General features: G+C 40.0%; 1 long non-coding RNA gene across 1 annotated transcript in view; it reads left to right on the forward strand.

The window, feature by feature from the left end:
- The window catches only part of LOC127354221 (uncharacterized), a 78,007-nt gene that overhangs the window by 19,348 nt on the left and 41,537 nt on the right, over positions 1-17,122 (forward strand). The window lies entirely within an intron of this gene.

Here is a 17,122-nt window from a genome sequence, read left to right on the forward strand (position 1 = left end):
TGAACTATGAAAGCTGGCCCTTGCCGCAGCTTCTTTTGCTCGCATGAAACACCCCCATCTTTGATGGCTGTTTGTACCAGAAATCCCTCCCTACCCCCACCCCCATCACCAGCAGCAGCCCTATCTGAAGTAATGCGCTGCAGCGTAGAAATCTCACCACTCAGTCAGTCAGTAACGGAAAGCCCATTTTGATTTCCAGGGATAAAGATGGTAAGGCCATTTACAGCATACATACAAGCTCCCATTTGCCTTATGATTGTGTATGGTACTTGTTTGTGTTCCTAATTTTTGATTTACTCCAATAATTCTGTAATGCAGATAAGGTGCAAGAAATAGTATTGAACCGTATGCCCATTTGTCTGCCTCAATGAAATCAAGACTGGTCCTCTGTTTATGCATTTTATCACACTATTTCCCTATCACATGTAATTTTTTTAAAGATGGATTTTTAGCATTTTGGCTTTATTTGTATAGTGTCGAATCACTGAAGTTGCAGGTATGGTCTGCCTTTTAACCACAATCTATCAGACTCCCTGTCAATTTGAGAACTTGGATAAATCATACTGTACATCTCACCACTACACTCTACCATTTTTGAAATTACACCGATTGACCCAAAGGTGACATTTACAATTACAGGTCTGGAGGTGATGTATTTGTCACTAATTGGCCATGAAGATGACTGCACCACTGGAGGGTAACATGCTTATAGTTGCTATGTTGCACAAAGAAAAATTGCAACAGGAAACAGAAGATTAATACAAGAACGTGCCATGCGACAATCTGTATGGAAGGTGCTGCAGTGAAAAAAAAAGCCCTCCACTTCTTGTCACCCCACCTGCTGAAAGAAATTCAATGAAACTCTCCATCGAGGAGGTGGTGGGTGACACACACACACACACACACACACACACAAACAGAATCCTCAGTGTAGCTGCTCACAGAGTGAGAGTGCTGCCTGTGTGGACCAGGGTTCACATTACCCTCTCTCGGGTCAGATTTCACATGCTTCCCACCAGCTGCTCAACACTACAGCAGGGCTCAGCTATCTAATGACGTGCACTGAGACAAAGCCACAGGTGAGATGTTCAGGAAATTCCGCTTGGTGTAAGAAGTTTGGGTTTGTTCCTATTTCAAGACAAAATGTACAGAAAAAAAGTCACCATATTATTATGTAACCATGTATTTATTTGTATTCCAGTCCACCATTAATGGTCATCTCGTAGAAGTATCTGTTGACTGTTTCTATGGGTTGGGAAATGGTGACTTAATCAAGCAATAACGCTGGAAACAAAATGATTTTCAGCTAATCTTCTGGCCAATCATCAGCAAAGGTAACGGCTTGGAAGCTGGCAAATGAGCCACTGCCTTGAACGCACACGGACTAATGACATGATTATTTGCTCATCAGGGCGATGTGAGTGTGTATGTGTGAAACTGTGTGGATGTGTATGTGTGAAAGTCTATATGTGTGCTTGTGGGGGGTTGCTGTTGGTGGTGGTGGTGAGGGGGTGTGCTGGTCACATCTCAGCATGGTAATAAAAGCCGGAGCTGTTGTCACAAAACTCAGCCCCTACGCCCGGCTTTTAAGTGCTGCCTCTATTCTCAGAGAGCAGCCGACACATTACAGAGAGAGGAGAGAGAAAAAGAGGAAGAAAGGCTCGGGGAAAGAGAGAGAGAGAGAGAGAGAGAGAGGGGGCAGAGAAGCGAGGGGGGTTTCGAGGCCTGTGGCTGAAGGATTGATTTTAAATGTTCTGCAAAGGCAGTGTTTACTATCCTCTCTGGCTAGCCCCCTGACAGCGCCAGCATCAAAACAAGATTTGTCCCCACTTCCCCCACCCCGACAGAAAGAGGGAAAGGAAGCAGGAAAGGCAATGGTTGCTTAAAATGACTGTTGTTCTCCTTGGCCAAATGCTTAGTTTGCCCCCAAAAACTAGTACAACTGGTGCCTGCCATATACAGTCTTTGTCATTTCTGCTTCCCTTTGTTTCTAATAACACTGGACACAAGTCCAAATGTTATTGAATAACATCAGTACTCTTTACCTAAACTGTACAAAATTTGTTACCTCAACAAATTTATGTGGCATACTTTGTCATTTTGCATGATTTGTTCCAATACTGTCTCACTGTGTGAAGGACAAAAAATGGTCTTGATGTGTTCTAATGGGCAACCATAACTCATTAGCAGTCATTATTTATGGGTGTGACATTAATGGGTTTAAGCCTGGCACTTGTTCTTAGGCTCCGTTCTTACTACAGTCACAGTAGCAGATAAGCTTCTAACTCACCTTGCATAATAAGGAAGTTGACAGTTTGTCTAACGTAGGTTAGAGTTAATTATTTGTATAATGCGGTATTGTAAAGAAAGAGTTACATTTAAAGGTTGTGGCTGGTGTTAATTTTATAGTTTGCATAGTGTCAGCTAATTCCATGAAAAGACCAAAACCAACAATGTGTTACTCCGTCTTTCAGTACTTTTTCAACTTGCTACACTGTGGCTCCCAGCTCAATGCCCACTGGGTTCATCCGAAGGCGTAAATCTCTAAAAATGGGTCACAAATATATATTGCTTTTTAAAAAGGGATGAGTAATTGGTAAAACAGCTGGACGCTTATGATTTTCAGCAAACCTTACTAAAACAGGTATAAATAGCCCACCTGTTTGGGACTATTTGAGCTCTGGAGTATTACATATTTATTGCCTAGTGAGAATTTATGGCAGCAGGACATAGGATTGACTCTTAATAAACTACACTGCCCATGTACATGATAATAAAGGAACATGTGAACTAGTGCAAGAGTGTGGCTCACTGATGTGTTTTTAATAGTTTTTACAGTGGAGGTCTATGGCACAAAGAAATATGCTAAAGGCTTTGGACTTGTTAGTGGGATCAATTAAGTGTTGTTTTTTTTCATAGGATTTGTTGACAATTAAAAATACAGAAAATTCCCAGTCTTAACCTTTGAACAAAATTAATATCTCAAATCTTGGAGAAAGAAGAAAAATTTTCACACATTTTATTGTAGACTCTGTAGGTAATAACAGACTATTATTCTCTTTGGAGTCTCAGAAGTTTACCAATATTGTTCAAATTTCTACAATTGGAAGGTCTCCGTTCAAAATAAAAAAAATGTGCGGCGTATTGTACCAAACGTTCTGAGCATTAGCGAGAAATCAGGCCAAATACTTAACTCGATTTGAAGGAGAAAATTCCCTTTCATGCCACGCGGCCACACTGATAATTATCCGATTGTTGCCGACCATTAGGAATTTGATTTATTGTTCTTTGGCAGTCAGGATGGAGGTTTCTCACCCCCGCCTCGGACGTGTGTGAAATGCATAAGTCTGGAGGGCTGAGGAGAATATAGGGAAGCGAGAGCCATATGTCTGCGCTGTCAGGGAGCCACTTGTTAGAGGAAGTTTAGCCTCCCTGTGCCTCCAGCCACAGCCTTAATTATTAACAACATGTCTCCCCTCTGAAGAGCTGTGTGAGGGCGGCTCACTGGAAAAGGTGCTTTGGAGTGTGGGCTGGGTGCCGACTATCCTCTGGATACTGAGATATATTCAGTTAAGGCAGTGAAGACTTTTGGGAAAGTTGTTGGTTTGTAGATATTTATCCTCCCCTTTCCTCTCATGTGAGACTTTCTAATTGAAGCTCACTTGTAAACACATAAGCAAAACCAGAGTGACTCAGTTTCTCCCACATATCGAGGCAATCATCATCAAGTCAGTCTGTCCCAATGAAAGATTTGAAAACGATCCTTTCCGGGGGGTTTGTATGCACGTTTTTTCCTCATGTAGAAAGCCATCAGAAGAAATGCACTGATTGGCTCTTGGCTTATAAGTGACGGCAAGTCCTGATTTGCTGATTTGCTGAATGCAACTTAGTTATTCAACAGTGTACTATATGTAATTTAATAAATTGTAAATGTTGCATGAATAATTTAATTGCTGCTGTCAGTAGGAATTAATTTCATCTCCTTAACTAAAGTCAAAACAAATTCCTGACTGCAACTATAAAATGTAGATTCAATCTCAAAGCACAATGAAATGAAATGTCAAAAAGTCAAAAGTTAAAAAAAAGTAAAAAAATCAGAGAGGAGTTTTAGCCCCTCTGGATGCTAGACTCCCGTCTGCACTGTTCAAAAAATATTTTACAAAAGCAGGTTAGGCTGGATGACTTTATTCAATGAACAAACTAAAAATACAAGCAAATTTCTTCTCTGCTGACAAATGCAGAGTCACCACATACAATAAGTGAAAGAGCAACAGGGAATATACTGTAAATAATGTAAATAAATCATTTTTTTCTAATTAACAACAATGGTATTTTTTTTTTTCACAAACCATTGCCAAGTTCAAATAAACAATGGTTGGAATGGCATCATGAAAGGCGATGGAACTCCAAACATTGTCAAGATAGCATCTAATCAATAAGTGTCTGTTTTCATTTCAGCTGCATTGTAATTATCCAACAATCAGTCAACTGTAATTATCAATTACAAGATTGAGATGGCTTGATAATTAGCGAACCAGATCAGGTTTACCCTCGGCATCAAAACCAGAATTAGGTCAAGTTTTGTTAGTTTCTTGTCAGCAGCAACAACAGTCCCACAAATCATTATGTTGGGACCACCCAAAGGGGATTATACAGGTTTGAGAATATATAACCAGTGATGAGAGAACAATGATGTAAACCAAAGCAGTGACAATGGAATCTGCATTTGTATCCTTAAATCAAAGAGAGATCATCACTGATGTATCTTTTCATGATGGAGAACAACATGTGAAACTGATGTTTTTCTGCTGCATATATTTCATTTATAACGAATGGAAAAATATATTTCATAGTACATACTGTAGTTATTTGACAGGTCAATACTCAGTTCCTCACCCCAGATGCATTGCAGTTGGATTTACTGTATCTGAAACACATTTTTCTTCTGCTCTTCCCTTCTGTCCTCAGACAGAGTCAGTAGCACATTAAGACAATGTTACTCCTTGACCTTTTCATAACTCTCTTGTTATCTGTCTTTGTGCCTAAAACTGCCTGAGGGACGTCATGGTTAAAAAACACAAAGCATTCAACTTACCATCCCCCATACTTGGGACAATCATTTAAGAAACACATACAAACACAATGGATGCAAAATCCTAAAGTCTGTCTTCCAATCTTAGATCAGTTCCAGCTTAAAGGAGCAAGCATCCATTTGGTTTCAACTTTGAGGGTGAGAATCATTAGTTCAACAAAGTGATTGGTAAATCAGTTTAAGGATGGTTTTTGTTATTTATTTTCAATTTAACTTGGTTTTGTAAGTCATTAATTGAACAGTAACTATTAGCCAAAATTGTGAAACCATTATGGACTTCTGCAATAATATGTGTGCAACTATTGTTCCTATTGTAGTAGTTCAAAATGAAAGGCCACTTTTAAACATATCTAAAGGTTGAATTTCTTCTGTGCTGAATAATCTGAATAAAATCAAACAGTATTGACCTCAATTTTCAATTTCAGTCGTAATGTAATGTACCTAATTTTTTATATATTTTTTCATCTTTGGAATTAACTTGCTGCTAAATAACTAATTTATCAGCGTTTGGTTATTGCTTCTGCTTTAAAGCCATACATCCATTCAAATAAATCTGTCGGTCGATGTTGTGATGGTTTTATATCATGGAATGTGTCACCAAATGCCATTGCATAGCCATTCATAATGACATATGATAAAACATATCAGTTTTCTTTCACAGTTCTTTTGTACTGAATTTCATAATTTACATGAATTGCAAAGAGAACACAATTTCCTACAACGAACAACAAACCCCCCCTGCTGTCATTTAGTAGTGTACAAGATGAAATACATGTAAATCCAAAGGTAACTGCATCCCTTCAGGAATAATTCCAAACAGTGACATAAGATGGTTTGGATCAATTTTAACTGTTAAAACTGAGGAGAACGCTTCAAAAATAGCATTCCAATACCCATCGTAACTGGGACAGAGCTAGATCATGAGACTCAGTGTTGCGTCTGCAGACTTATATCACATTTCGTGTTAATTTATGGATACTTCTTAGCTAATTTAGGTTTAGAAAGATGCACCCTATGTATCACTTTACATTGAATCAGAGAATGTCAAAAACACATAGAGGAGGAGTGGCACAAAGGTGTGAAGACAAGTGCAAAAACTGTGACTTTGATGACTAAATATGTGTTTGATGTTGAACTTGGAATAGATGTTACTAGTAAACAGTGGTAAAGTAAGCGTTATGCTTCTGTGCACATCAGACTTGTTGGATGACTTAGTGCTCCACCAGTTAATGCATTACACAATATTGGGTGTGTATGAAACATTAACATTCTGGGGTTTCCCTGGACACGCAGTTCATAAAGAAAAATATTAAGAAAATTAAGAATTCACTCCCGCTAATGTTCTTTTTCTTAGTTTCTACTCTCATCATCCATAAACACAATGGGGCGACAGCTATCTGCAGGGCTGCATGAAACTGTACAATTTCCCAGAGAGAAGGTGTGAGCAATGTCGCTTCCTCTGGGTTCCCCTCATATCTCCAGACAATTTTGCATAAAAATTCACAAATAAAGGACACTAACGCTCAGGTAAGTTCCTTAGGTTTGTGTCCAACTGGTTCCCTGATGCCACAACATGAGACAAACATGGGGACAAAGTCAACGCTCACACTCTGCCCTACAAACCAAGTTAAATCCACGAAAAAAACCTTGCTAAGAGACACTTTCATTGAATAAAAAATTATACAAGCATTAATAATTGATGTAATATTTAAAATGGTACTTTGAAATGCCTAATTAATCCCATTCCCCCTATTTATTGAAACTGTCATTACTGAAAAGAAGGGTCTAAGGGGATAAAATAAGACTTTATTAAATGATTTAGCCAAATCTAATTTTGTCTCTTGTCTCTTGTTTGTGTGAGTAAATTATAACCTCCCCTGTGCCTTGTTTTTGTGTGGTGTGCCATCCTTTCCCAATATGTGTACTTGTGGTGTACAGAGAAAAGCAGTCAGTGTGTCTCTGAGGCCGTACGGACTGTGACAATGCAGAGGGACCATGTGATTTTTCTCATCTCTTCCTTTCCACCCTCACATCCCCTCACACACACATACACACAATGCCTGCGTACATATGCAAAAATGTGCACACACACACTCGCTCGCTCTCTCTCTCTCTCTCTCACACACACACACACAGAGCCCAGTGCCGTGGAACAGCCATCAGTCAAAGTGTGTTGGCGCTGCAGGTCCGGGGGCATTTACATAGATAGATGATGGAGAGATTATGGGGCACCGGGGTTATTAATCACGCTGCTGAGAAGGAGAAGAGGGACTCCTTGGTGTCACTCTTCTCTCCAGGGATGGCTCTTTACCCTGGATATGTCTTTTGTGCCATTTCCCATGTCCTATTTGCTGCCAAGCTAAACCACAGTGGTATTATGAGTGCCTTGGTATTCAATATTGCTGCAGGGTAAAAGTAAGGTGCAGCTAAGTCCACCTCCAGCAACTCGCTTCAGGACTATAGTCCAGAAATTCCTGCTGAAATACAGAAATAACTTTTTTTATTATTTCATATTAAATACAATACTTTATATTTATGCAATGTACACAACTATGTAGCGCCTAACCGATTAGTCAAGTAATGGATTAGTTATTCATATTAATTACTTGGACTCATTTGTTAAAGGGAAATACTAGACTTTTACTGCATGCTGCCTAATTTCTTTTTTTTTTTTTTTAAGGTTTTGGACTGTTGGTTAAACGAAATAAGCAACTGAGATGTGTATTTAGGGCATTTGCTATTTTCTTTTTTTTAAAGACTTGATCAACTTAAATCGATTGATTGAAAAATAATCATTAGTCGCAGCCCTAAAACTCTGTATTAGGCACTTGGAAGTTTTTTTGTTTTTTAACCTCTATTTAAAAAAAAATAGCAGTCTACACTGGATCAAAATGATGACAAACGTAATATTAATTGTTGCTGTGAGAAATTGTACTCACCTGTGCTCTATGGGTTTGTGGTAGACACAAATTTAGCGCCAAAGATTTGGGTGACTGCTGGTTTCTCCCAGTACTAATGTGAATCACACCCAATACCGAACTTGTCAGCCCAGTGGCAGCACTTCGTTCTCCAAGTCCTCTTCTTGCATTATTTGTTTCACCCAGTCCCTGCAGTTTCTTATCCATTCTGTCTCCCTGGAAGATGTTGGAACTACTGACGAACAGTGTAAACAGTCTCTCCTAATAATGTCTGTTTGTACTACAAGTGATTAATTTTATCATTCGTTAATGTGTGTTAGAAATTCACAAATTAATGATCACATTTGAGGATTTTACATCTTACATTGGGTTAGACCCATCTGCTGAAATTATGAGACCTCACTTTCAGTATATCTATGGTAGAAACGTATTATTCCCCTAGCTTGAAATTGGTGAGGGAATACTGATAAAACCTATACTGTTAAAATAAATAAATATGACAATGAGAACCATCAGAAAGTGTATTTGTATGCATGTGAGTCAGTGTGCAATATGTGTATGTGTTAGGGTTTTTTTTTTTCTTTTCTTTTAAACTAGAATAAAACTAAAGCAAAACGGCAGTCTGAGAAAGTTTAGAGCCTGCTTTTCCAGCAGCCCTATAGGCTGAGGGGTATGAAAACATGCAAGACCGTTCTTAAACAGATCAGCTGAGCTCAAAGCACTTATACGACCACAATCTAGTCCCTAAATTGTAGAAATCTGAAGACATTTTGATATTTTCATAGCCCAAGTATAACATTGTAATTTCCTGGACTAGGATCAGGAGATAAATCAACGATAATTTCCCTTTATAATGACAAACATCTCTCAATGTCTTACGTCTCTTTTTTAGTTTTTTGACCCTGCCCCTCGAACAGCCTGAGTCTGCCACTGATTTCATACTTTGTTTGGATGTTCACACTGTGTTGTTTTCTCTGTTCTGCACAGCACTAGGCTCCCTGCATCGGCACTGAATGTTCCCATTAACATAAATTGGCCAATATGAACGTATTTGCTGGGGAGTAACATGTATTGCATTGTGTTGCATTGTCTATGTATTTATTTATTTGCATCTACTTCATATTAAAGCCATGGATTTCTGCATTACATTCGGAAAAACTATTGAAAATAGGCTAATGCAGCTTTGGACATCATAATAACATAAAGTGTGAGTATTTCCTTTGTTTAGATGGTTTCACACGCAACAATGACAACTCCTATCGCTAACTATCTCAATGCCTCTTTTAAAATTTGAGCCCAGCTGCAGTTTAACATTTTATAGCACCCACCATTGTGCATGTTGTATGAATTTTGAATAGTGAGTGGTTGGAATGAGACACTGTGGGACTGGTGGATGTGATAATGGAGTAATCCACGACGACAGGTGAAGTACTCTGCTCCTCTGGGCTGTTTGCTTTGGTAAATGTAGCCACTATCCTCTGACCCCAATGGGACCTGACACATGGGCCCTCCCTGTCCTTCCTCCTCACTCCTCTATCTTCTCGTCCCAACATTCGGCCTGTTCACCAACAGGCTTATGCTTTTGCCACAGTTTGATGTTGTGTTGCCACAGTTTGATGTTGCACGCTGAGTCTTTGGTCAACAAAGCCGAGTGGCGTTTTTGTTTTCATAGGAGGAAGTAATGAGTTCATTGAATCACTTGGCGTGACTTGGTGGGTGGATGTTCAGGTGGGTAGATTCAGCAGCTGATAGATGAATGGACAGATGATAAATGGAGGGGCCGATGCACGGATGAAAGGACTTGTGGATAAATTGAAGGATGAGTGATACCTTGGGAGATAAGTGAATGAAAGTCTCTTTAGAGATACAGTACGTAGACAATTTTCTTTAATCTTGATAACACGCTTGTTTGTTGATTTCTGTAACTTTTTTAGATGATCACTCATAGAACATAGCTGCATTGTGTTAGTCAATATATAACAAATATAATTCTGATTTGTATTTATTTATTTAACTCATCGATTTGGTCAGCTGGGATGCGGTAGGGTTTGGCTGAGTAGGGAAAGATTGTTGTTTTTTTCTATATACTGAAGCACTGGCAGAACAAATCTGGCAGTGATGCGAGCGATTGCTATGAATCATACATAGTTTGCACCATATTTTGACATTTGATTAATGTAAATATGACATTTTGTCATACTGCCAGTTTCTCAATTAACTGAGAACTGAAACTTTGTGTTGTTGAATCCTGTTCTTTTCATTGGCTGTGAGAAAATGTCGGAGCTCTTAAAACTAGTGATGGATTATTTTAAATGTTTGTTCTGAATATGTTTAATGCCGTGGAACGGCGAGAAAATGGCAGGCTACACCCCTGCCTCTCACTGAAGTCATAAGTAAATAGATTTAGGGCACTTTGTGGCTTATATAGGCCTACTATTTATTTGCTTTGCCACATATGTTGAAGGAAATTTAATTACTTCCCTTGATTATGTTGGCTAGCAAGGCCTTTTTCTTTAATCCAAGAAGTGTGACATTCTTATAGTGCACAGAAGTTGTAGTGAAAGGGTTAGGGTAGGTGGTTCAGTGTGACTGCTAGGTTTAAGCTACTGTAACAGACTGGAAATTGGGAAGAGGCAAATTTGGGCAGTTTAGGTGCTTTACATAAAGGTCTTGTGTGTAACATTTAGGCAGAAATTGAATAAAATATGCATAACTATGTTTTAATTAGTGTACACACCTGGAAATAAGAGAAGACTTGTTGAGTCTTCATAACCTTAGAATGAGCTGTTTTTATCTACAGATGAAATAGGTCACCTTCCATGGAGGCCGCCATGTTGAATCGCCAATGTTTCTACAGTAGCCTTGAATGGACAAACCAAACACTGTAGCTCTAAAGAGGGCCGTTCACCTATTTTTTTTACACGTTTGTAGCCACTGTAGTTCCTTCTTCGCACTTGGAAGAGGAAAGTGAAGTGAGAGAGTTGCAATCTGCAACTACACTTCTAGATGCCACTAAATCCTATGCACTAGTCCTGCATTGAAGACTTAAGTGAAAGTACATAAGTATTATCAGATGAATGTATTTAAAGTATCAGAAGTGAAGTTGCTGTTAGTTTATATTATTTACTTATTATTAATGCAATTGGGCATACGCAGCATTTTAATGTTATAGGTGATAGAGATGGACTTATTATACTGTTTGACAGTTTAATGAGGAGTGATGCATCATATTTTATAAAGGTATTATATGATTTGTATGTAATCCACCTACACATCTCCCTCACCCTCACTCCCTCGTACAGTAATTCTTTCTGAAATGCAGTGGATTAGAAGTATAAAGTAGTATAGAATGGACTCAAATAAAGTACAAGTTACTCAAAACTGAACTTAAGTTAAGTACTGTGTTATTTTCTAACACTAGATATGGGGATGTTACCTAGTTTACTTAAATATTACCACTGAAATGTTCTGCAGATATGTTTTTAAAACTCTACTACTCTCGAGTACTACATTCAGAATGAATAATGCTTTTTTCTTGTTTTGATTAAAAAAAATACCATTACTGTTTTTCCCAATACAAATTAATTGTATACAAACAAAATCTTGAGAACCCATAGTTGACCAAAAAAAGTACACTTGAATTCTTTTTAGACTGTTGCATGGGCACCACCCTGAATCCAGCCTCACTGACTTTGATTACCTAATTCCTCAGAGATCACTCTGAGACTCTTGCTGCCAGGGGCGTTGACATGATGTGGAGAAATGTTGCCAGCCGTCATGAAACCTACCACCCCAATCAATCAATCAGCATGCTTACAGCTCTCCGTATGTGTTTGAATGTGTTGGTGTGTGACGTAAAGGTGTGTATATTCGAGCATGGCGCTAACCCATTTGCTCTCCTGGGTCAGCATGTGAAAAGGAGAGGCAGGGAGACCCTAAATGTCTTCTACATTCATCCATTACTGCACCCAGGAAGGTTGTGCCTGTCAGGGCGAGCAGATGGTGTCTGTGCATGTGTGTATGTACATAACCTGTACTATACTTCATGTGTGTGAGTGAGACAGGGTGAGGATGTTTGTACGTAGGTGAGCGGCAGAGAAAGGTGATGAAAGAGACAGAGATAGAAATGTATGTAATAGAGATGTACAGATGTGTGAGGGAGATATGTACAGGTGTGTTACATGGGGGAAAGAGCTGGCGTGCTCGGCCGTCTCACTGCGCCCTGATGGCTGCAGGATAACTAATCAATCCACACCTGCCTTGGAGAGAGAGAGAGAGAGAAAAAGAGAGAGAGAAAGGGGAACAGTCAGACAAGATTAGTGGAGAAAGATCATGTCAGCCAGGTGCCTTGCTGGCTTCTCTGCAGACCCTGTTAGTCTGCTGCTTTCCACACTGCACAGTCCCACAGACTGAAATAAAACAAGTTTCTCATGGTTATGCATGAACAAATCTGACTTTATTTGACTGGATTCTTTTAGGAAAAAAAAGACTGAATGTCTGTTTTTATTACTGTTGCCTATGGGGAATTTCTTCATCTCCAAAAATCTGGACATTGGTCACGACTGTAGAAACCAGCATTTATTCACTACATATATTCCAAATTACTTAAATTCCCTCAGGGTGCAATAAAAGAATTGAACTGAAGTTGAAACACAAGCGTTTTCTAAACAAATGGACAGCTAATGTAGCTTGTTGAATGACCTTATAGAGATATATTATCTTGCTACAGATTTCAGAGATGAGCTCAGACAAAACAACCTTAGAATCCGATTTTCTTCCCCCAAACTTTTAGAACTTTGTAAATCTACTTTCCACCCAAATGTCGCTTGTGCAAATCTTGTGCCACTTCCTTCAGTGGAGAGATGTTTTTCTTCTCCCTCCTGCTCTTAACTGTGTACCAGCGGTTCTAGGGGCTGTCATATTGCATCAGCGCTCTGCTGATTACTTCCACCTTGTCTCCCTCGTCAGGAAATGATTCTGACACGCACTCACACCCTGCTTTCTCTGCATCAATATGCGTGCGATGGAAAAACTGCAGACAGTAAATAAATAATGAAAGACAAGGTAGGGAGGAGGGGATGGGAGGGAAGGAGGGAGGCTCTACGTGTTGTTCTCTCTCGGTCTCATTCTCTGTCCTCTGCGTGTGCGAGTGACTCAGTGTGGGAAAGTGTTATACGTGTTGTGTAAGGGTATGTAAGTATGTACACCGCGAAAATCTGCAAATATACTGTTGGAGGTGGAAAAGAATTGGGATTTATTACAGAAAAAATGCATTGAAGGGCTTGATACCTATTTTTTTTTTAACATTTTAACCTTGAAATTAGAACATAATACGCATTCATTTTGTTAATAACGGGGCATTTTGCTTCTGTTGTTCAATGTTCCCCCAGTGGTCCTTTTCCAATAGTATGCCCTTTCTTAGCGCCTCATCGCAGGAAGGTGTGTGGATTTTCCCTCTGCTCAGTGCCAAGAAGTATGCCAGTAGAGTGAGGGAGCATTCTCAGTCAAAATCCCTAAAGGGATTATCACTGAGACTCTGCATTTCTGTGGAGGACACAGAGAGGGTAAGCAGATCTGATTGGCCCACTAACCCCTGGCACCCTGTGGCATGACTGGCAATACCGGGACCTGTATTCATTTTGGTGTTTATTTGAGTGACAGCTGATATTCAACCACTCTTAGTGTTGTTGACAGGATCTCGGAGGGTCATTATGAACCACTGGGAAAACCAGATATTTGTGTCTCCTGCTGGAATGTAGGAACCATCGAGCGCTTGTGGGTGTTCAATATCTTTGTTGTGTCAACAGGACAACACAGCCTTAGATTAAAGCCATGTGACACATTTATGGTAATGACTTGATGGCACACAGACCTAATTAATGATTAGTTTGTCTGAATGGCATTTGAGCTTTCTGCTCTCCAGTTGATCGAGTGATTTTATCTCCCCAAACTACTTGCTTCGCCAGTTTCATGTGTATGTGCACATTTGTGTGTGTGAATACTGTTGAGTTCAAATTGAGTTCACAGCAAAAAATTCTTATTTCAGCATTTATTTTAAAAAGTAGTACAATTTTATTTGCCAAATGTTATTTCTCAAACAGAATTACATCATTTCTCACTAGTATGGGTCAACATAAGGTTTGTTGGTGTTTACGGGAATAATTTAAGCATCCACAGTGTTGCAGCTCTCTTTTAAAGCATCCTTGCAAGCAGCATTGACACTTTCAGTGTTATGAAAAAAACGAATTAATCAAGTAAATGACTAAAAAGTATAGTATCTCTTAGTACTCTGCATATTGTGAAAAGTGCTTAGCGTATGTGCTTTTAGCTCATTATTTTGCTTCCTTTGCTCAAATTTAGGGTTTAGTCAGTCCTGTCCATTCCAATAGGCTGGTCTAAGGTTGTTGAGAAATTTTAAAGCGCTTTCTTTACCAGTCCTGTAACCGGTGACTAGAAAAGAAAGTCAAAAATGTAACAAGCTAAAGAACTAGTTATTATTATTTTCAGTTGGGGGAGATCAAAATGGAAATGTAGCCCTGAAATGACTCCAAGGGGATGATGCTTGTGTCCGAGGGACGTTTTTAAAAGACAACTTATAATCTTTTTCTCAAATGGTAATTTTCACTTTTACTCGAGTCATGTTTATGGGAGTAATTGTACTTTTAATGAGTATATATTTTCAGACTTTGCCCACCACAGCTGATGATACATCAGGTGTGAGCTGTGTTTTATTAGGTTTGTGTTATGTCCCTAGTGGTCTAAAATGGATTCTTGAGGAATTTAAGAGATTTTTGAGATCTGCAGATGTGGAAAAATTGCTAACACAAAGTAAAGTAACATGAGCAGGGAAATGACCAGACAGGTTATATTAAATAAATCCCCATTATCCAACATCCATCACAGGTCACAGACTTCCTAGTTTAACGTTGTCCTACTGTAGTTGTTCATGCACACAGTTGTCCTGTGCAATGAGGGATTATTTTATATCTGATCATGTTCTTTGCCCTGTCGAACCTGAAAATGTGGCTACCTTCCAAAGTTTCAGCTGTTAACTTGAACACAGTGTTATTATAACAGACGGTAATGACAGCCAAAGCCACAGTAATAAGACCAAGTTTTTTTCATAGTGATGATAGGTCAAAGTTGTAAAACTTATGTACCTTGCAATGCTTTTTAAGAGTGAGGAACTGATGTTTTTTTGCTCCCAGACCCCCACCCTACTGCTGTGAGATGTCTGAATGGTCGTCTCCAAAAAATAAAACAATAAAATTTCACTTTATGAGGAAATGCTGTTACTATATCTTGGCGATTAGCAACCGGGTGTAGTGACTTCCTGATGTCTTGTTGTCACCGTGAGGTTGCAGGTTATATCTTTAGATGGGTTGTTATTTTTTTGATAGGCTAGCTGTTTCGCCGTCCTTGCTAAACTGCGCTGAGCTAGTGCAGCCATTGGTCTAGCTCCATGGGTGGGGGATATATTAGGCAGCAAGTGAACATTTTGTCCTCAAAGTTGATGTGTTAGAAGCAAGAAAAATTGGGAGTGTGAGGATTTCAGCGACTTTGACAAGGGCCAAATTGTGATGGCTAGACGACTGGGTCAAAGCATCTCCAAAACTGCAGCTCTTGTGGGGTGTTCCCGGTCTGCAGTGGTCAGTACCAATCAAAAGTGGTCCAAGGAAGGAAAAGCCATGAACCAGAGACAGGGTCATGGGCTACCAAGGCTCACTGATGAACGTGCGGAGCAAAGGCTGGCCCATGTGGTCCGATCCAACAGATGAGCTACTGAAGCTCAAATTGCTAAAAAAAAGTTAATGCTGGTTCTGATAGAAGGGTGTCAGAACACACAGTGCATCACAGTTTGTTGCGTATGGAGCTGATGGGTGTATATATTCCCACCATGCCGCTAACTTGCTAATGGTCGCGCTACGTCCTCAGCCTCTGTCTCTGCCTGTCTGAAGCAGGAAACTGAACATTACCACTGGGGCCTGAGGACTTTAAATCCCAGTTCCAGAGCGCAGAGTGGGAGGTGGGGGGAGGATTAGAGAGAGCTATCTCTGATGTTATTTAATCTCACCGGCCAGGGAGCGAGCCAGTGTACCCTGATGCACGTTATCAACCTCTGATGACCAGCGAGGGGGATTGGGCGCCTCAGACGCCACACTGCTGCCAACACCGCCACTACAGAGCACTTCAAGTCGTCTTCCTGGCTGGCCCTAACCAGTCTGCAGCTCAATTTAGGTGATGGCAAGCGTGCTCAGTCAGGGGAGAAGTCGGTCCCGGATGATTTCCTCCTTCTCTGCTCGTTCTCCTCAGCATTGACGCCCCTCCCCACCTCAGCTCAGCTAGCGCCCAAATGTGCCTGTGTCCTCCCTTTCCATCCTCCTGCCCCCCCACCTTCCCACAACTACTACCCCTCCCTACCCGTGAAACCCAAAGACCCGGCAATCGCTCAGTTGCTCAAGCTATCTCAGGAGCCTGTCTCGCCTCCCTTCTCTTGCTTCTCCTCACCCCCCCCTCCACATCTCCCTGTGTGCCCCCCCTCCCCCAAGTGCATTCCAGCATGACAAACCACATGGGATTTCACTAGTCCTTTAAAGTCTGCTGCCTCTGGGAACCACTCTTCTCCATGCAACATTTTAGTATTCAAGGGAATACGTGACTGGGGAGGCAACCAATGCTGTTATATTCCTTCCGTCTCCTCTTGGTTGTTATTTCTGTTGATGCTTCGCGGGAGGAAACAAAAAGGAAAATCGTTTTTTATCAGGTGATCATAACTGATCACTGAATTTTCTTTTTTTTTTTAACATTGGTGGATTTATTTCCTTGTCTTTGGTGATTCCCCCACATCAAACATTTACTGTCAAGATGTCTTTTACTGAAGTCATTTTTTTATTTTAACACATAAAAGCATCACAACAACAATATACAAATTCTTAGTAATCTTTAAAACCAAAACACATTTACACATGCAACAATAGGGTTTAAGACAATGAGTAACTTATTGAATAATTTTGTTTTTGGAATGTGTTAACGTTACTTTGCAGGAGAAAGGACTGTCGTTTACGCTGCAGGAGAGAAGTCCAGACTATGCCTTAGCTCCAGAACAACATCT

Source organism: Dicentrarchus labrax, unplaced genomic scaffold, assembly GCF_905237075.1.
Source record: "Dicentrarchus labrax unplaced genomic scaffold, dlabrax2021, whole genome shotgun sequence".
Taxonomy (NCBI): domain Eukaryota; kingdom Metazoa; phylum Chordata; class Actinopteri; family Moronidae; genus Dicentrarchus; species Dicentrarchus labrax.